The sequence below is a fragment of the Sceloporus undulatus genome, chromosome 1 (assembly GCF_019175285.1).
Source record: "Sceloporus undulatus isolate JIND9_A2432 ecotype Alabama chromosome 1, SceUnd_v1.1, whole genome shotgun sequence".
NCBI classification, from domain to species: Eukaryota; Metazoa; Chordata; class Lepidosauria; order Squamata; family Phrynosomatidae; genus Sceloporus; species Sceloporus undulatus.
In genome coordinates this window covers 133,254,712-133,277,092 of record NC_056522.1, presented here as the reverse complement: position 1 = coordinate 133,277,092, position 22,381 = coordinate 133,254,712, and the positions used below count along the sequence as shown (strand labels likewise).

The following is a 22,381-nucleotide window of genomic DNA, read 5'->3' as shown; positions in this document are numbered from 1 at the left end:
TGCAGCCTTAATCGACCCCTTATCAGTTGAAAACCATAGTATTTCTCCATATTTTTCCTTATAGTGCCCTCTTGTCCTGAGGTTACACATCAGGAGAATCAAATATTGTTGCACACCTATTTCTTTTAGTGATCCATAGGGTTTTGTGTGTGTGTGTTTGTGTAGAGGTGAATTACATAATAAAAGCCTTTACTATAATCCAAAGAACAAAGAATGATTTTCTTCTGAAATTCTTCTGTGAGCTCATTCCAGTATGATCCGAACAGCATTTGGACATTTGGCATTTTTTGCTCCATATATGGTAAAAAAATTTGTTGTAAGACTTTGAGCATCATTTTATTTGCAGGTGAGATTAATTCCATTTTCCAGTGCTTGCTCCAATCTCTGATGTCTCCTTCCTTAGAGACTGGCATGTATATTGAAAGCTTTGTTGTAAACCGCCCGGATTCCCAGTGATTGGGCGGTATATAAATAAATAATAATAATAATAATTATTATTATTATTACTACTACTACTGTACTACTACAATCTGTGGGCCATTGTTTTGTTTTCCAATTTGGTTGTCAGATTTTAGTTCGAATTTCAATGGCTTCTGTCTTTGCTACGTGAAACAGTTCTATTAGTATCCCATCTGTTCCTGGTGATCTATTTCTTCCAAGTTCCTTGAGAACAACTTCCACTTCACTTTCTAAAATTGTGGGTTCATCAATAAAAATTTCATTTTTGAATGAATCTGTTATCCTTTCCTCTATTTAATTTGTTCTTCAGTGTGTTACTTCTATCAACTTTTAATCCCCCCCCTTGATCATACAGAGTCTTCCCCAATAGGTAATATAGCATCCCCAATTTTGCTTTGAAACGCTCGTTGATTTCTCAGATTCTGAGGAAGAGATCTTTTGTTCTGTTTTTGTTGCTTCTTGTTTTTGTTTGCAAAACAGTTGTCCATATACAACTGCCATTTATTTCTCATGTAGTCATGAGAGGAAAAGAGGAACAGAATCGTTATGGGATTGACATCACTTATGAATAATGTATGTACAGTGGACCCTTGTTATACACTGGGTTTGGTTCTAAGATCACCCATGGATAACAAAATCTGTGTATGCTCAAGTCCCATTAAATATGACATAGAAAAATGGTGTCCCTTATAAAAAATGGAAGATCAAGGTTTGATATCTGAAATTTATACTTTTTTTGAACATTTTCAAACCGTGGATGCTTGAATTCATGTATAAAAAATCCGTGTATAAGAAAAGCCAACTGTATATCGATTAGGTTCAATTTGCTTAGTAACTTGCCATCTAATATCTGATGGACACATATTAAGAATGAAAATTTCACAGCCATTGCTGCATTTAACCTGAATTAAGTTTAAAAAAAATATGAATTCTCACTGCACCCTATTTGTTCAAGTTATATATTGAAAATATTATTAGAAAAGCAGGTTTAGATTCAGAAGAAGAAAGAGTGAAGACTGAAGGAAGGAACATCAAGAATCTTAAATATGCAGGTGACATCATATTATTACTGGAAAACATCACAGACTTGGAGCAATTACTGAGGAAGGTCAAGGAAAAAAGTGCAAAGGCATGCTTAATGCTGAACACAAAGAAAACAAAAATAACGACCATGGAGGACCTACATAAATTAAGGCTAGACAATGAGTAAATCAAAATAAAGAGTCCCCTTACCTCAGACCAAACATTGATCAGAATGGAGAGTGCAAGCAAGAAATAAGACTAGGAATGGGAAGGGCAGCTATGAAAGAACTAGACAAGATCCTAAAGAGTAAAGATATACAACTGGGTACTAAAGTCAGAACATTCCAAGCCATTTATTCTCCATCGCCATGTACAGAGAGCTGGACAGTGAAAAAAGTGAATAAGAAGAAAAGCAACTCATTTCAAATGTGATGCTGGAGGAGAGTGCTGATAATACCATGGGCAGCCAAAAAGGCAAACAAATGGGTCCTCAGACAGATCAATCCTGAAATCCTTGGAAGTCAGGATTATCAAATTGAGGCTGTCGTATTTTGGCCATATCATGAGAAGACATGCTAGGAAAGATAAAAAGTAGTAGTATAAAGAGAGGAAGACTGCACACCAGATGGATAGACTCAATCAGGGAGGACATAGGACTGAGTTTGAAGGTCTTGGGCAAAGCAATGGAGGTATCTTGGAGATGTATCATCCACAGGGTCACGGTGAGTCGGGTTGACTCAAGGGCAGTTAACAACAAACAACTAATATGAATTTCACAACCTGAAAATATTACTCAGTTGAAAATAAAAAATTCTGTGAATCAGTGAAAATTTAGGCACTGCATTTTTCTCTTAGATTTGTAACTTCAGTCTCTTGGGTATTAATTTCATGTGTTCTCCCCCTCCACTAATTAGTGAAAGATCTTTTCACGTAAAACTTATCGATATGGAGATTACTACCTCTGTTTCATGTGTTCTAAAAGAATGACTAGCCTATCCACAGAAAAATATAGAAGTCTCCATGTGTGTATCTTATTGAATTGTTCTCTTATAATCTTAATTTGATTGCACTTTTCCCCTCAATTAGCCACAGAGGTATTCAAGCTAAAAATAATGGTAAAATATATGTTTGAGGCTTTGCTGTTTTCTTTTTAGAGGCAATTAGAAAAAAATAAATAAATCCCCCAAACAAGCTGTGGAATACTTAATCTTATTTGAAGTAACAAAATCCAGATCTTAGAGTTGCACAACAAAATATGGGAGTCCAACTACATTAGTGCTACTAATGTGTTAATTCTAATACCTAATTCATCATAAATTCCATTATACAGTTACTTTATCAAAATTTTGCAAATTACTGGACTTGAAAAACAAAAGTTGCCATCCTATTGAAATATAATTATGCACTCTTTATAACAAACTGTATACATTTTAAAGGAGCTATTTCCTAACTATTTGAGGGAATTTTTAAAACAACATAATACATTTTACATTCTTGCTTATGTCCTCCACAGTGCAACACTCTTACTCCTTTACTCTCTATGGAGCTATACACACATAGCCACCTGGTCTATGTGTGCATGTGTATGTGTGCCTTCAAATCACCCGTCAACATATGGTGACCCCGTGAATTTCATAAGGTTTTTTTTTAAGACAAAGACTACTCAGAGGTGGTTTTCCATTTCCTTCTTCTGAAATATAGCTTACACAACCTGCTGTTCATTTGCAATCTCCCATCCAAGTACTAACCCTACTTAGCTTCCAAGATCATACAGGAACTGGCATTTGGAACTCATCTAATCTATACAGTCTTCTGATGCAGCTATGTATGTGCCAAATATCTCAGAAAGACAGATAATGAGAATCAGATTACACCGATAGTACAAGGCTTCAATGGAGTTTATAGAATGCAGTTTTCATACCGTCCGGGTCAAAGGACGGGATTGGGCTGGAACAGGTTAAAACGGATTTTACCACATGCAAAATTGTGTCAATCTTCCAGCATCTATTGCAACAACAACAAAAATGTCTTTATCTGCCTATAGAAAGACAACAAAGAGGGTGCCAGTCTAATTTTTCTGAAAGCAGCCACCAAGAAGATCCTCTCTCAATTTCTCACGAGATGTAACTGTAAGGGTGGTGGGACATAAAAAAAATCTTCCCAAGATCTGAAGATATGGGCAGACTTGCATTAGAGAAAAAAGTTTTTCAAATAGTTGATGGTGTAGAAAGCCACCAAGTTTCCACCAGAACCAACAGGGACACAGTTCCCCTGTCCAATTCCACCAAGGAAACCAAAACTGTCTTCATTGCATAACCAGAACTGAAAATACATTGAAACAGATCTAGGTGGAACTGGTATGTGATCTAGTGTCTTGCCCAAAAACAGAATCTTGGAAACTAGCTAATAATTAGTCAATATGGGGGGCATTCAGGGAGAGCTTTTTCAGTAATGGGAGATTATCACACCATCTCTGGTGCCTGACATACCTCTTCCAAATTTGGCTCAAATTTGGAAATTACGCTGATTTTATTGCATAGCCTTTTCTGTCAAAACGGCTTCCTGTTGCCTTCAGGCTGAATTCAGGCCAAGTAAGTCACTTCAGCGGTCATTTTTTCCAAATGGGAAACTTTGGCCCCCAAAGTGATTTACGGGGCCCGAATTCAGCCCTGGAGGCAAGGGGAAGCTGTTTTGACAGAAATGGCCATGCAATAAAGTCAGCCTAATGTCTGAATTTGAGCCAAATTCACAAGAGGTAAGTCAGGCACCGGAGGCCGTGCTATAATCTCCATGGTTTTGTAATCAATGATGGAACTCTACCTGGTTATAGTACGGCATTAATACGCCTGTCTGAAATACTTGCTTTCAGATATAAAAGGAGGATTGGATGAATATGCAAGTAAGATAACATCTGGATTTAGAACTGCATGGACCTCAGATTCTGTCTTATATGCTTTCTGAATCCTGGTTGCCTGCAGAGGATGCCAAGGGTAGAGCACCTTCCTCTAACAGGAAAGTTCTTCCTTTGTACTGAGAGGAAAGTCAAGAGGCAGCATTCCGTCCTGCCATTTCCAAACAGGGGGTGCAGCAGACCTACAGTGCCTCCCTATGCCTCACTTCCTTGAGCTAACATATCTCTGCACTCTTCCCAAAACATACTTCCAAGATAGAAAAATTTTAGTGAGCAAGGGGCATTTTGGGGGTGCTGCAGCTATGCTACTTAGCTATGACTTTCATGTGCTTAAAACTGCTGAAAACAATTTTTGCTTTGCTTTGCTTGGGGAAAATTATGATAAACCATATATATTAATCCAGTTGTATAAAGGTTGTCAGTGACAGGTCCCAAGCATTTATAATGTACACAAAGAGATTTATGAGTTGTCCAGCACATGTACTAAAATGACAGCAATTATTAGATGCCCCTTTGTGGCATGCAGAAATAGACATGGGTACATTCTGCAACACTCCCTGTGGATCAGTCCAGAAGTCTCCTTAAAACCTTTCCCCAATCAGATTGGATCATACAACTCATACTGGATTTGCTCCATCTGCCTATATCCTGTCCCTTCCACACTCCTTAACCTTCTCCCCAAAGAATTAGTTCTTCCATAGTATAGTCATTCAGGATAAATTTCAAGAGAGAGAAAATAATAGACTCAGAGCTGGAAGGGGGGCCCTGGATCAGAGAGAAAGAGGTGGAGGCATAGAGACTGCCTATATCTTTCTGCTGCTCCCGAATCTTCTCTAAATGAGGAAGGGAAAAGGTTTAGAAGTTGATCTGGAGGAGGAAGGGCAGTAGGAACAGACACAAATTGTAGAACTTAATTCCTCAAGGCTTAGATTTTGAGTTGAGCAAGGAAAAGAAATATGGTGGTTCTAAGTCTCACCTCTCATTCTGAGCTGGATCATTTGACCTAGGCTCATGCCAAACCATATGGAGAAACAGTTCTTATAAACTTTCCTAAAAGAGGAATTTCATGTGAAGCAATGTTAAGAAATGTTGACCAAGAAATGTCAGTGCTTTGGGGAAAAACTATAGTTCAGCAATGGAGCACGTGTTTGGCATGCCAAAGGCCTTCCTTTGAACTCTTAGAATCACCAGTTAAAAGGATCAGGCTCTAGATGATGGGCAAAACTCTTTGCCTGAAACCTCAGGGAGTTTCTGCCAGTCTGTAGACAATACAGGGCTAGATGGACAAATCATCTGACTTAGAATAAGGCCAAGTTACTATGTACTGCAATAGCCATAGGAGAAAAGGGGGAAATTGTTTTGGAAAAAAGAGAGAGAGGCAAAGCTATAACCTTTGCCTTTTGTATCCTGTAATCTAGCATCTCTTTTGCACCGAGCAGATGGAGGAAGTAAAATACCACCAAGACACATATACGATGTCTTTTTGTGTTTTTAAAGGCTGAAAGTGTCATGATTAATATATTATTTTCCCTTTCTAAAGGTGAATCTACCAACATGTGAGAGTTAGCCTTTTGAAAATAATGTAATTTTGTTTCTAAAAAGGAGCACTATTCAAGCATTCCCAATTGTCCAGTCTATCAATTGATGAGAAGGTCATGACCATTTAAATACTTAAAAGGTTAAAAGGAGAAGAAAGAAGCCTTTAAACAAATAACATTGCCTGATGGCAATTTGGTCAGAAGAATGTTCTTTGTTAGAATGAAAAAAAGTTAAAAAAATGTCCTGAATGAAGTAGATCATTAGAATTAAATGCTCTCCATTTTTTAATACCAACAGAGGTCATGGTTGGGTGAAGGGAAGTTATTTCCATAATTATTGTGAAATAAGACTAAGTAAATACTTTTGTCTCTTTGTGCCCCCAGATGGAGCTAGGGATGGGCATATCTGTCACTTTCATTTTTGCTCATATTTTGGCCTTTGCAGATGTGGATAAATACTGACCAAAAAGAAAAAGAAGTTGCAAAAGATAGCTCTAACAACCCAAAACTATAAATCCCAGAACTCCATAGCATTGTGCCATGATTGTTAAAGTGGTGTCAAACCACATTAATTCTGCAGAGCAGATAAAGCCAGATATACATACAAACAGAGTAATTGCTGATTGTGCCATGAAACCAATAGAGTTACTAGGACACTTTCAATTCCTAATATGGCTACATGTCTCTTCATGCTTCTTATAGGATTTTAAATACAACTCTTCATCCCCCCCTTCATTAAGAATAAGAAGCAACTCAATTTTTATAACATAAGTTATTTACATAAATATATACAGCTAATTTGTTTATATTTATTTTATTTTCTCTTTTGGCTCATAGCCTACTGGATGGCGGAAGTAGCAGAATCATAAACAACTTCTAAACACAGTTGGAATGATAGTTCTATTGACCATTTCTATGTTGGTTAATGCAATGTAATTAAAATAGGAAAACTATTTTTTTATTTTTTTTTCCCAATTCTCTTTATTCCACACAGGCTCACAACTAACAGTCGAACAAATTCATCAGTTTTCCCATATCCTAAAAAAAGAAGTAACATCTAATATAAAAATATACTTTCCTTTCCTCATCATAATCCACTTTAATAGTCTTCTACACACACACACACGTTTTATTACTTTAAAGTCCTCTATCTTAAGTGTTATAGTGTTTATCACTCAGACAGCATACCCTCCTCCCAGTGGATTTTTATTAATCTTTATACTATGGAGGTTAGCTATGGGCTAAATTGGTGGTAATAGCTTTCTTCCTAAGGTGGGGTCCTGATATTGCGAGTTATTCATTCATTTCCCTCTCATCCTAGGAAAACTATTTTTTTAAAAAATGCTAGTTCGCTTGAGTATTTCTGTGTTTCTAAACACAATATAATTTTTAACATGCTGTATCTTTTTTTAAAAAAAAACCAATGTGAGTAAAAGTGACATGGTTCTAACCATTCCTCTAATGAGGAAATATACTCGTAAATCTCTTTCTGTTAGTGGAACTAGGAAAGGTGATCCATTCTTTCCACTGCAGACACCAAAAAATGATGCTGAAAACTGCTCTGGAGGTATAGGAAACTTGTTGGCATAGAGTTTCAGGCAGTGGAGAAGGCTGCAGACAGAGGAGAGGTAATTCCATCATGCTGGCTGCTAAGACCCAACATACCACTGGGTTTTAGAGACTGTTTTGTATCCAAGTGTGACACCATAAGCTCTCTGAAGTCTCAATTTAAAAAGTTCTTTAGTACCTTCTGAGGTTTGCCTTGTATGGAAGGCTTCCCTATCCAGGCACATTCAGTTAAACCTACAAGCATGGATAGGACTAAGCTTAAATTTGATATGGGACCTATTTCATGAAAATGTACCTCATGAAATATACCTCCATTCAGCTTTTGTGATAGGATAGAGGCTAAAATTAACATTACATGAGTGACTTATCTGCTTACCAAGTGACAGCTTCCCTACCCTTTCCTTGCAGCCTACCTGGAGCCACCACCAGGACATCAGGGCAGATGGGGAGGCATGCAAGGGGTTACAGCGGGGAATTTAGTCCTCACACTGGCAGTCCACTTCTGGCAGAAAGACATCACTGAATACAACCTGGAGCTTCAAAAATGGAACAGATGTGCTTTCCCAGCAAAATATTTGCATTACCCTTTCAAAAATATTTTAAAATATTAAAAGAATTGCCCTTATTGTGAGTTGGTTCTGCAAGTATTTCAGTGTTATTACACTAGCCACATAATTTATGTTTATATATAGAAAACCCACTTTGCTCTCCCTCCCTCTCTGAGCTTGTCTTCACTCGCCAGAATATTCTGGGCAGCTCCCTGGTATTCTGGCCTTGAATCCCCCCCCCCCCGCTCGGGTTACCTGTGCTCTCTCTGCAGCAACAACAGTAGCTGCCTTCTCACATGATTCCTGTTTGTCATATTGTGCTACCACTGAGGTCACAATAAGGCACCCAGCCTTATTCTTGATGCTGGGTAACTTGTTCTGACTTCAGAGAGAGACTTGCGCTCACAGCAGTTTCACCGGGTGGCTTGCAAGGACTGTGTAGGAAAGCAGTGGCCCATTATTGCTGTGGAAAGAGCCAAAATCCCAGAGTAAAAGGTAAGTTTTTAAAATATGGGTTAAGGGAGAAAATGCTGAATCAGTGCAAATGTCATGAAGACAGTCCACAACCAATTCGGGAGTTTGGCCCTTCATAATGTAAACAGGACACAGTAAGCACAGGGAGGATTCAAAGTAAATAACCCATTTAGACAAGCCTCTTCCTCTATCTCAATTTCTCTTTCCCCTGCCCCTTTCAAATGTCCAGCATTTAACAAGAACAAGCTGGTTCAAAAGAGGTTTGGTACAGTTTATGGTTTTTCAGTGAGATATTGTCTCCCGAAACATCCAAAGACTAAAATGTTACTAATGAAAGTTTTGTAGAGCAGAAGTTGATTCAAATTAACTAGGTCTGAATTCAAGGCTTGGATTGGAGGGGAGAAAAGATTCTGTAACTGGCTCAGGCTAGCCAATCAATAGTTACTACAGGTGGACTATGGTGTTGGATCCTGGAAATTTATGGGTTTTTTCAAAATTTATTTTATTTATTTATATCACACCTTTCTCCCAAGGTAGACACTCAAAGTGACTAACAACAATGCAAGTTAAAACAATTTAAAAACATTAAAAAGTATAACTATGACATTTAAAAATAATTTATAAAGTTAAAAACATTAATATAGTAAAATGTAATTTTAAATGTATATACAAACTTTAAAATTTTAATAGTACAGTGGTACCCCGGGATACGAAAGCACCGCGTTACGAAATTTCCGGGATACGAAAAAATTCTATAGGAAAAAACTGTTCCGGGTTACGGGTTTTTTTTTTCGGCTTACGAAAAAAAATTTTGGTATTTTTCGGCGCTTTTTCGCACGAAATCGCGGCTTCCAGCGCTAGCGCCTATGGCTTTTTCGGGTTGCGAAAGATTTCGGGTTACGAAGGGCGCCGCGGAACGGATTATTTTCGTAACCCGGGGTACCACTGTACATAATTTAAAAGCCCAATCCTCATCAGTTTGAAAGAGCCTGACATCACAAAAATGTATTTAATTGCCACTAAAAGGAAAGCTGGGATGGGGCCAACCTAGCTCCTTTAGGCAGATAGTTCCAGAAAATGGGAGCAGCCACCAAGAAGGCCCTCTCCCTTAGAATCATAATATTTTAGAATCAGAGTTGAAAGAGACGGCAAGGGCCATCCAGTCCAATCCCCTGCCATGGAAGAAGTCTCAATCAAAGCATCCCCGACAGATGGCCATCCAGGCTCTGCTTAAAGACCTCCAAGGAGGAAGACTCCACTACACTCTGAGGGAGTTTGTTCCACTGTTGAACAGCCCTTACTGTCAGAAAGTTCCTCCTAATGTTGAGTTGGAATCTCAATATGACATCCCTTCAAATATTTAAACAGGGCTATCATATCACCTTTTAACCTTCCCTTCTCCAGGCTAAACATCCCCAGCTCCCTGAGTCTTTCCTCATAGGGCATGGTTTCCAGACACTTCACTATTTTTGTGGCCCTCCTTTGGGTACGCTCCAGTTTCTCAATGTCCTTTCTGAATTGTGGTGCCCAGAACTGGACACAATATTCTAAGTGGGGACTGACCAAAGCAGAATAGAGTGGCACTATTACTTCCCTTGATCTAGACACTACACTTTTATTGATGCAGCCTAAAATTGCATTCGCTTTTTTAGCTGCCGCATCACACTGATGACTCATGTTTAACTTGTGGTCTACTTGGACTCCTAGATCCCTTTTACATGTAGTCTTACTAAGCCAGGTGTCCCCCATCCTATATCTGTGCATTTCATTTTTCCGCCCTGAGTGCAGTACCTTACATTTCTCCGTGTTGAATTTCATTTTGTGAGCTTTGGCCCAGCTTTCCAGTTTATTCAGGTCATTTTGAATTTTGATCATGTCCTCTGGGGTGTTAGCTATTCTTCCTGATTTGGTGTCATCTGCAAATGCTTACATTCTCCTTTGGACCAGATCGTAACAGATCCCTGACCATTTGAAACAGCTCTGCTGAATGGTTCTGTGCAGATGCAATGGGGTTAGCCAGAAAAGCTTATTTTCTTCTTTCTTTCTGCTACTTTTATAGCATCATCAAAGCATGGATTTTAGCCTGTTTTTGGTCTAAGTTTTCTGTGACTATCATTCTGGCCTCCATCTCATTCTTTTCATTGCTAACAGCTCTTCAGAAAACCAGGGAACTGGTTTAGCTCCATTCCAAGAGACAGGACTCTTAAAAGTGATAACTACTCTGGTTATTTCCTCATACCAGAGATCAACCAGAGCTTTGACAGGATCACCTGTCCTGGTTTACAAACTGATAATACCAGCAGAGACAGCAAACTACCAGCAGCTAGAAAGCCGCCTTGCCTGTGAGAGTCCGTTATGAGAAAGGTGTCATCAAGCAGTCTGAATCAAGGGAGGCAAGAGGAATCAAGGTCAACACGGTCCAAGAGTCAAAGAAGCCAGGAAGTCTGAAGTGTGAAATGCAGGAGTCTGGTATCAGGAACACGAATACTGGCCAGGAAACAGACAAGTTGCTTCCAGTACTCACCTTCAGCAAATTCAGCTCTTTAATAGCCTGACACCAGCTGGTTCTAATCAGGGCTTGCTTGTTGTTGCTTGGCCTGCAGCCTAGCTGAGGGTCTTAGTTCTATCCTTGGTTGTATTCTTTTGTCCCTCCTCCTTGATTGAGGACTTAAGATCTCAGCTGTGTCCTCTGCTTCATCAGCAGGTGAGTTTTGCCCATGTACTGCTGGCTGAGGCTGCTGTTCAACAGGATGAGCTGATTGAGGCTCTTCAGCAGAGAGAGATGGCTGAGGATGCTCTGCAACTGGGAGAGTTAGACTGTTCCCTGTCTGGAAGACCTTGCCTGGGTCCCTTCCTCAGTCTCCTCATCAGACTCTTCCTCCAGGTCCCAGTCCTGCAGCTCCTGGCCCATGACATCACCTGCCAAGGCAGCAGGAAATTCCTCAAGAGCCGTCAGGAATCCATCAGGTCAGATCATCTTAATGGGTTCCCCCACCCTTGCACAGGTTCTGAGTCCCAGCAAGTCTAAATCTCCACACAGGAGAGAGATTAAAGTGTAACTCTTGAATTAAAGATAGTGCCAGTGCTTCCAGACTTTGTTGGAACTGCTGTACAGAAGTTACCAGTCTTTTCACCTTATTATGATATGTTACTTTAATAAAATGTCTTAGGGTGAAAAAAGAAAGAGAGAATCCAAGAGACCAAATTAATTAGAAATATAGCCAGTGAAGGTTATTAAATCTTGCATTGCCTTTTGCAAGAAACCAACTGTTTCACATTTTTGGATATAAAAAGACTGAAACTTGTCAGCTCCTTATGAATCATTTAGTGATACTGAGTTCCTATTAAGTGAAAATTAATGTTATGTCTTGCATTAGTTCCCCTTTGTGAAGTTTCCTTTTGTATGCTTAGTTGCAGTGACATAATTTGTCAAAATATAGCCCTAAGCAAACACCTTGATGAGAAATTAGTACATTTGCAATTAATTAAGATGCATATTTAATAGCACTTTTTGGATTTTAATAGCACGTTATTTGAATAAAAGCATATCCCAATTCTGAAATGTTTCCATAAGATGCCTATTCTTACTAGTGATTTCAAAGATTTCAAAAAAATAGTTGGTGCAAATATAAAAAGGCACATGTAACAGTGCCATAGGCATCATACAAACACATGCGGTACTAAATGCCCCCCCCCCCATTCTCTGTCCGTATGGCTTAAGCTTCTTTTTGCTTGATGTGCTTGGGGAGTTGTTCTTCAAGGAAAAACAATGCAGAATACAAACTGGATCACAATTTGTTTCAACTATACCTAACTTATACTACTCACACCTAATGCAGTGTGACATTGCTTTGACTGCCAGGGCTCAATGCTATGGAGTTGTAGTTTTGTAAGATATTTATCCCTCTCTATCAGAGAGTTCTGGTGCCTCACCAATCCCAGGACTTCATAGGATGGAGCCATGACTGTTACAGCCATGTCAAACTGCATTAATTCTGCAATGGGGCAGCAGCCTCAGTCTCAGCTCATTACGCTGAGTTCTGGTACTGGTACTATCAGTTCTGGTACTGGGAGGAGCAGTTTGCCCCATGCCATCTCTGACAGGAAATCCCCTGTGGGAATATGACCTTCAACACTGTTGAGCCAACGATGAGCAACTTTATCTACATTAGTCAAACAGAAATAAGGTTGCTAGCCCCTGGCTTACTGTATATATTTGATTATAAATCAACATTATGTATAAGTCGAGGGCAGGTTTGCGGGCCAAAAACATGGATTTTGATATGACCTTTGGATAAAGCAAGGGTAAACCTTAGGAATATTTAACAAAGAGTCTAAACTTAGGGGCATGCAAACCTTAGGGACATGTAAGCAAAGAATCTATCAGAGGGGCATTAACAAAGAAGCAAAGGAAGGCATTTATTGCATTGCTACAAAACCCGGCTTACCTCTCCCGAGCTCAATTCTAATTGAGGAGGCAGCTGGGTTCTATCACATGTAATTTGCCACCAAATCCGCCATCCAAATACAGCCTGAATGAAGCCCGGGTTCCAGGCATGCTCAATAAGCTGCTTTTCAAAGTCGGTAGTTTTCCGACTTTGAAAATCAGTTTGCTGAGCACTCCTGGGGCCCGGGCTGCATCCAGGCTGTATTCAACTGGTCATTTTCGTGGTGAATTACGTGCAATAGAACCCGGCTGCCTCCTGAATTAGAATTCAACTCAAGAGAGGCAAGCCGAGTTTTTTAGCAGTGCAATAAGCTCCAAAAACAATGCCAAAGAACTTACAAAATTCCAGCAGGCATAACTGTTAGTGCTCACCCTAAAGGCTGGATGGATGAGAGAGTACACAGGAGGTCAGTGCTTCCAGGGCAGATTATATTATTGCCTTTCACCAAAGAATGGTTCCTTTTTAAAAAATAAAATAAAATAAAAATAAGAATTAAAGTACAGTACTTACAATGACCTGTGGAGACATCTGTTCTTTCGGCCAATTTTTGACTAAAATTTCTAGACTTATACAGGAGCATATACAGTAATTGCAGCCAAGGTTCCTCAGGGCTTAGCCCCAAAAAGTATGGGCTCAGTCCTGAAATTAATACAGCTTCCTCCTGTGTCAGGTTCAATAGGCCCGTGGAAATGTGAAGAAAGTAGGTATGTCTCTCTGAAGGTATAAAACTCATTCATTCCACACATGAGTCACCACTTCTGTGCCACAAACATCTGAATTAAAAGGCAGGCTTTCTAGTCCACTTTGAACTACCATCCGAACACTATCTTTTTGGGGAAACAAATCACTCCATAAGCTTTACACAAGACAGACACTATATGAATTTTGCATACCACAGTTTCTCTTGCATTCTCTGAAGTGCAAACATTTCTTGTGAAAGACAGTCATGTCCGGGCCTATGTAAAATTAATGCTTCACTTTTTCAGAGACGATGCTAGGAAGTTAATTTTCCTCCAGTTATAAATGGCTACAAGCTGAAGTAACAGACTGTACACATTTTCTTTAGAACTGTTATTGAGGAACCACAAATTACTGCTGATTGCACCATAACTGTGCCAAGATGAAGTTCTAACTATAAAGTTATATTGATCTTGGTTAGATATATGAAGAAGGGATGTTACAGTACACTGGTAATCAATCAGAAAAATAATCCAGAGGCTAATCAATGGCTTTGAATAAGGGAACCAAACATTAATCCCTGATAGGGATATTATATACACAATAATATCTGGCTTAGCTATCTAAATTCCACTCACTATCTTTTCCTATTATGCTGATCAAGGAATTGAATTGCAGAGGGCTCCAAATAGCTGTTTTTCTGAGCCTGATTCCCCCACATTATTCTATTTAATTGTCTGCACTGTGATTTCATGTAATGCTGCCTCTATAGTGGCAAGTGCAAAAATTCTCATTCAGTAACCCATTAAGGCATATTAAAAGTATTTATCATGGTTCTCAAGAGGACAGATAAACACAGCAGAAGGGGACACAGGGATTGAACATAATTGCAGCAAATAATTCAAAATTGTCTTTTCTGCATTTATCTATATGTAAAACACTGAAGACAATAAAAACAAATCATAACAGAGCAATATCAAAACCTGGTCTTTATGGTGATTGATGTAGATAAATACAACATTCTGAACTATAAATCATTGCTCTGCAGATAGGAAAGATCATGAAGGAATAAAAGTGATAGTTCTTAAGCTCCCAGCATGCCAGCATCAAAATATACCAATTATTAACTCTATTTCAGAATTTTGTCATTAATATAATCATTTCACACACTCCCCACAAACATTTTCTTTATTTAAATTTCTATTTTAGTTTTAATTATGCCATTCTTCAAAGCTTAGAGAAATAGGTGATGATAATATGGATGCAGAAGAACTGTGAGCTATTTTATTATTTTGTTTGGTGACATTTAGACATTAGGCCCTTGGAAATGCCAGCATTTTCAGGTGCATAATGGATACTGCAATTAAATCTACATCTTAGCTAAAACCACCAGCTTAGCCTTACAGTTTTCTAGTAAACAATGGAAATGTTAATCCTATGAAGTTTGCTTAGTCTCTTTGATAACATGCCACGAGAAATATAACCATTTAGCAACACTTTATGGAAATGAGAATGAATGTTGGTCATTGTGCAAAGACATCTGCTTGACCCTGAAAAATACATCTTCACATTTTGTATAATTTGTCACTTGCCTCTCAAACTACAATGGCTTACTGTAAAATATATGTAATTTACATATATGAGGAAGCCAGCTGCTAACTGCTTTGCCTGAAGGATCTCAGTTAACAATGTATATGTGTTCTTGGATTTTACTTAACAAAAAAATTGGTACCAGAGACCAAAATAACAGAAATAATAGGGATAGGTTCCTGTCCTACAAAAAAGCAGAGCAGTTCAACATACTTAAGCTGGGGGATGCTGGTGATGGAGGCTTTGCTGTTGTGCTGTTTCTCTGTTTTGCTGTTTACGTATGTTCAATATGGGATTCTGGAAGCAGCTGCTGTTTAACCTTTTCTATTGTATTTAGGCATATATTGCCACAGTATGATCATTTAGAGAAGAATCCCCTTCTTTTCTGGCTCAAGCTTTATTGGACTGTTTCCTACTGACATTCTGCTACTATCTGGCATGGAAGGCCTGTGTTTTGCCAGCCCTCCCTCATCCTTCTCCCAGTACCAATGCTGTTAAAAACTTTCCAGCTAGATAGAGAATTAGGATGAAAAAGGGGGCTGGATTTGAATAAAATGGCTTTGTAAAAACGAACTTTTTTTTTGGTCTTTGGCTTTGTTAACTGAGGAATGCCTGGATAGGTTTAAGGTTTCTCTGATTCTGCCTAATAGAATACCCTAGACCTGGTTCATTCCTACTGTAGGTTGCATCTACACTGTAGAAATAATGCCATTTGACACACTTTTCTTCCTTTGGCAGAGAAGGCTAAAGACCTTGTAAAACTACAAATACCAAGATTCCATGAGTACTTAAAGTGGTGTCAAGCTGCATTATTTCTACAGTGTAAATGCCCCCTTATTTCACTAAGGACCAAAGAATAAATGAACAACTCCAACATCTTCCACCCATTTTTTTTCCCAGTAGCATGAATGTTCTCTTTCACCTGTCAGTGATGAAAAATGCAAAACTCTGTTCTGAAACCAACTTGAAGATGGAGCTGGCTAGTGTAGTTATCTACGTTGTGTGTCACCAGTAACAGAGACACCTTTCAAAGCATCTGTTCTGGGTTTGATCCAATTAAGTGCCAAATGTTCCCTTAAACAATGTAATTTTCTAAAGTACTAGCCCTAGAGTATGTAGTGCCTCAGAGAAGGTTAAATCACCATCTTGGTTATTCAGTTTTGAAAATACCACCACTAATTGCGCTGGAATATCATATCACTTCGAGTATAATTTCGGTGGGAAATATTCAAACTGGAGCAGATGGCTTCATCTCTGTAACAAATCTAGTATTATCCACTCCTACATCCCAGGAGTGAAGACTGCACAATCACAATGGTAAGGTTCCTAGAGTTAATATGAAAAAAAGTGTAGCTTGTGTGTGACCTTCATTCAACACACAACAACTAGGACTCACAATGATAAAACAAAGAGTTGTGTGGTAACTTAAAACATGCTGCGTGCTTTCATGGCCTAAAGCCTACATCTAATGAATTGGCCTTGAAACAGTTAAGCCATAATAATACTGGTTAGCCTAGAAAGTACCACAAGACTTTATGTTGTTTTTATTGCAAGGAGTTAACATGGCTACCGACCCGGAATCTTTTGTAATAAATTATTTTAGCACTCAAGGGAGAGGATGACCAAACATGGATGATGACCAGACATAGACAATGTGCCAGAATAACATAAAAGAAGATGGATACACAAGCAGAGGTATACAGGTTTGTCTGTCCTTTTGCCTAACCAAACCTAATGCATTTTGAAGAATAAACGAATGAAGAAAACATGTTCGCATCAGCATTGCTCTGGCTGTTGAGGAGAAAATATTGATTTCTTTGTATTTCCACCTTGCCTAATAAAGTAGACAAAATCTCTTTAGCCCTGGCAGCACAAAAGCCAGGACCCAAAGGTCTGAATGGCCAGATTACAGTAGGTCAGAGAGCCTTTTGACTGCCTTTGGCCAGTCTTGCTTCTCTCATCCTCTAGCATTCATTTTTAAAATCTTAAATTATTTCTGTAACTTTCATTCAGGCAGTTTTAAACTTTGGTAGGTACTTTCAAATGACATTCCCTCCCATCAGCACTGGCCAAATTCAATAGCAACTTCTATTCCCAGCACAGAGAGCGTACTTTCTACCAGAAATGGATTGTCCTTTTAGCTATGAATACCAGTCCATAACTTACCCATGGGTGGCTGGTGGTTTACATGTGTGTTGGGCAGTGACTCCACTTTATATTTATTCTACTTTTTAAAATAACTCTCTCTTGAAAATAGGTTCAGTGACCTGGGCAACTCCTTCGACATTCAGACTCAAACCTGAGTGGATTTAGTGAACTATGTTGACCTGTGAGCCACCAGCTCTCCCTGCACTTATGATATCTTAGCCTAAGGACTTAATCACACAACCAAAAGTGACAGGAGCATAGCGGGATGCTCCCGTCACCACCTCACAATTGCGTGAAGATTATCAGACGATGTTGCATGATGTTGCCATAATTCCATTATTATCCTGCAAAAAAAGAGTAACTCTAGTATCACTTTTCATTCATGGGACTTTCTTTGCACAATTGTGTTATAGTGACGGGAGCATCCCGCTATGTTCCCATTACTTTTGGCCATGTGATAAAGTCCTAAGCATTTGTACAAGAAAAGAAGGGAGGGAGGAAGTGGCCAAACACTTTTCAGCACTGAATGGCTGAAAGAAGGGAAGGGGCAGCTAAGATGATGCACCAGCATACTATGATGACCACAGGTGATCCAGGGACAACCACTGCCTTGCTCTTCTCCTAGTTGTGACCCTGTCAGTGAAAAAGTTGCTCTTTGAATCCTGGCCAAAGAGAGACCAGATTCACTTGCCCAGATCTAGACAATGTATTGAGCCACCCTTAATTCTTTCAGTTGGCCATTCCTTTATATGACTGCACAGTATAATTGTTTTCTTTAATCATGCTGAATGGATTTGAAGGAAAGTGCACTATGATTATCATTTCCTCATCTTTCGATCTGTTTCCTGTAAGAGCCCTCGAAAGAAAAGGTTATAAAACATACGAAGAAAGGCATTCTGGCTAACAGCTTCCATATAATGTGCTCATCTTATTTAAAGCCTCCATATAATGTGCTCATCTCTGTCTTTGCTCAGAATGCCTGCAGGCTGCTAATGTTAATTTTGCTTACTGCATTTCACACGGATTTGTGTGAAGTGCCTACTTACAACACTTGGGTGGCACAACAAATGACTGTAAAATATCAGAAATAGCAAAAATATCAAGTCTGCTGTGAGGGTACAAATAGGGGGCTAAAGCTAATATTCAACCTATCTAATAGGGACCCACTCAAGTGAAAGGGGCTTGTATTCAAAACTAACCTCTCACTGGCCAGATGAAGTGTGAATGTCTTATGCATGTCTCAGTTTCCCGACAGAAGTAGTTGGATATTTTTCTCTGCTTTGGAATATCTCCATTCAGTTCCAGGTTGAAGAAATTGAGTTCTTAATGGATGTGCATTGTGCATGCAGATGTGCAAGCACATTCCTCTGTGCATTCATTTACATGTTTGCTTGCATGGCATCATTACTGCAAAATTCCACATACAGAGATCTATATTATGCATCATCAGTATGGAATCTTGACCACTGATTCCAGTTGTTCTACTCTTGGTTTCAGCCAAAGATTTAGGCCAAGGGGCTGAATTCCATATGAAGACAATCACCTTTTAGTCCTATTGAGACCACAGAGGTAAATTAGTTATGGTTTAATCCTATCAAGATTCAGTGGTTGATTCATGAATAACTAATACGTAATGACTAATTTTAGGGAACTAAAAGTACTAAAGCAACATAGCCAAGTTGTCTTTCAATACTATCATTAGCTGTGCCATAACAACAATAACTGCAGACAACAAAATTAAAACTCTGCAGAAAGAGATTATACAGCTATTATTTTCTTTTCCATCCAGCTACATTCAAGTTGCTGGACTGCAATTGAACTCTTTGTTCTAAAGCTGTGAAAGGGAAAATGTTGAAAGAGCTTTAAAGAAAAAAACTTTATCACTGATGGGAATCTATTTCAATACAGTATATGAAATGCTTTATCTGACAAGCCTGTGTTTTTGGGATTACTGAAGTTATTAGTTATTATTGTAGACATTGCTGGTACATGCTCTTGAAGAAGCTTAGGCTAAAAGTTCATCCAAACAGAAAACAACAGAGATTATGTGTTTTCAAAAATATAATAGCTTTTGGGATATCTGTTCATTCTTATTTCATGTGCTCTGATCCAGTTATGCCTTTCAGTAATAAATATAAATGATATTATATTACTGATCCATTTGAATACTGATAGGGAAACACATCTAATTAATGTAAAGCTACCAGTGTTTTGAGTAAAGAGGGTTCTGTTGGACACAACTGTGATGCTAATGGCAGCTCTGTCCTTGCATGATTAGCCATAGCCCAAAACCTCTTCACTTTTAGAAACCTTTCAGGTTATGTACAAATCAAAACAACCTCAAACAGAACTCAATTTTTGACATTTTTGCTGTGATTAAAAACAAACAAAAAACAAATAAAAACAAAACAAAAAACTTCACAATGACTATCCAATTAGAGTTGTCAACACACAAAAAAATCACATTGTTTCTCACTTTTTAAAAATAAAAACAGCTTTGTGTCTTTGGCATGGATACCCAGTATAGGATAGCACTGATTTTATTTTTGGTAAAAATTTATACTGGATATCTCCGTATATGTTGGAGAGGGGTAATCTTTAAGAGGAAATGTAGGCATCGGATGAAATTAAAAGATGGCTCAAATTCATTGATGCCTATTGAGGAGCTCCTTTCCATCTTAGTTTTCTACTCTGAGACCACAGAGCAACATTAGCTGCAGAGGTACTCTCACACTGAAGGAGACTTCTGAAATAGATGGTACAGTGCACCCATGTCATACACAGGCACACTGAAAGCTGCACAACAGAATACGCAATGGTGCATGCACCTGTGGTGTGTGTGCCGTGTGTACATAAGCCCCATTGTTTCCAATGGGGCTCGAGCATATGTGGTATTTGCCTTATGTGTGGGAGGGGTCCATATTGGATCCCCACCTAAGGCAAGGGCCCGCTGTAGTCTTGATTCATTCCCCCCATAAACCCCATTAGAATTATGCAGTGTCATTAAACAGAAAGAACTTGGGGAGGGGGGATGCTTTGGTGGCATGAAAGCTATCCTCAAAATGAGCATCAATGACCCCGATTTCAAAAACCTACAGTTGGGTGGGTGGGGATTTCTACTTTATAGACACAATAGCCTGGCCCAAGTAAAGTGGTCTAAGGAATGTAGTGTAAAACACAGGGTAGAGGGACTATTCCTCTTAGCCTCCTGGAATGGCACCCCATCAATAATGGTCAATGAGCTGTAGATGGTTCATGGTTCATCCTGCCCAAGTGTGAAACTCTTTCTGCAACCAGTATAGCAATTTTTCTTTGGAGACAGTCAATGCAGTAATATATAACTACTATAACCATCAGAAATGGAAGGAACAACATCAATCATTTCCTTGAGTTTATAAAAAATTATTAATTTGCATGCGTATATAGTTTAATGGCACATAATCAGTAACTAAAGATGTTATTGGAATATATAATTACTAGCAATTGCTACTTTGGAAAACACTGTATATCATACATGATCCTTCTGAAAATTAGTGCCTATATATAATTTCCCTTGTAATCAAATTTCACTTGTCCATGGTTTTTTAATTAGTCTCTTTCATCGCTTTATTTTGAGGCAGCTTGAAATCATTTTATGATGCAATAAGACAGCAAGGATCTAAATTCTCTAAAGGTACCAGAACCTATTTTATCTTGGAAGCTAAGCAGGGCCAGTTCTGGTTAGTACATAGATGGGAGACTGCGTACAAATACCAGGTGCTCTAGGCTATATTTCAGACTCATAGGAAGGACCTGGCAAAGCCACCTCTGAGCATTCCTTGCCTTAAAAAAACCCTATGAATTCATGGGGTCACCAAAAATCAACAGGCAACTTGAAAGCACACACACAAGAGAAAAAGACTGCAGTAGTGGGGTGTGTGTGTGTGTGTGTGTGTCAAGTTGAGCCATTTAGCCTGTGTTTACACTATCACTTTAACTCCTGAAGAAAAGACTTATATGTTTGTAAGGCCAGCTTGGAAGTGACATGCTCTAAAGGCACTAAGAGAGAGAGAAGACAGGTAATTAGAGCTCTCAGGATAGAGAGTCTGCTATTTTCACAGCCATAAGACCTCAATGGAAATTGGCTGTTCTCTTTTAATGGGCACAGTTCTCTGCAGTATCCACCATGTTAAGCAAATAGCTTATATGGCTGATTTCAAAAGCATACTCTGCAAGTAAGGCACTAAAAGTTTTGAAGTTACAAAACCCCCAACTACCTCATAGTAACAGTATTGTATGGCCTGTCTCATTTATTTTAATCTTATACATTTTTAATATTTTAGTTTCAGTCTGAATGCAGTAGCAGCAACAGAGTATAATGTAGCATTAAATAGACTGATGAAAGTGGCAACTTAATGATTCAATTCTCTCTTCTAAAATGATAGTTTTCTCTGTTATTTTATGCTTTTAACAGCTGAGATGAATGTCAGGATGACAAAAAGATAGAAGCAGCCCAGGATTTTGGAATGTCTGAGTACAACTGATAAACATGCCAGGCTAGGATGTATAACAATAAAGAAAAGGCATTGGAATTAATACACAAATATGAATACCAAATCCACTTTAAGAAATCCTGCCTTCATTTTCTACTTTGTCATCTTAAGGAACTGTGAAATGTCTAAGATACTTTTTTAAAAAAACAAGGGAACAAAACATTAGCTAGACAGACAATAGTTTTAAGCCAGTAATGATTTCAAGATGCTGTAACTCAGTTCCAAATTCTCTCACAGCAATTTCCAGGGTAACAGAAAGAAGAACAGTAAAAGGTCACACACCTCTTATCTAGATGTAAAAGCTTTTATACCTGAACAAGAGATGTAAACATTTATTTTAGTTGCTCTTTGAGTGTTGTACTAGGAGATCAAGGATTGAATTCCCCAATCAGCCATGCAAAACCCATGGGTGATCTTGGACAAGTCACACTTTCTCAGCCTCAAAAACAAGCCTCAGAAGAAG

General features: G+C 38.7%; 1 protein-coding gene and 1 long non-coding RNA gene across 9 annotated transcripts in view; one reads left to right on the top strand and one right to left on the bottom strand.

The window, feature by feature from the left end:
- The window catches only part of KHDRBS2 (KH RNA binding domain containing, signal transduction associated 2), a 506,442-nt gene that overhangs the window by 263,169 nt on the left and 220,892 nt on the right, over positions 1-22,381 (bottom strand). The gene's annotated exons all lie outside the window — the stretch shown is intronic.
- Positions 8,405-15,711, top strand: LOC121919068. 2 transcript variants are annotated; one of them, XR_006101390.1, is made up of 3 exons: positions 8,405-8,543; positions 11,224-11,489; positions 15,576-15,711. It is a non-coding gene; the product is annotated as an uncharacterized LOC121919068 (long non-coding RNA). The 2 variants fall into 2 exon arrangements; XR_006101391.1 differs by having other exon boundaries at positions 10,674-11,489.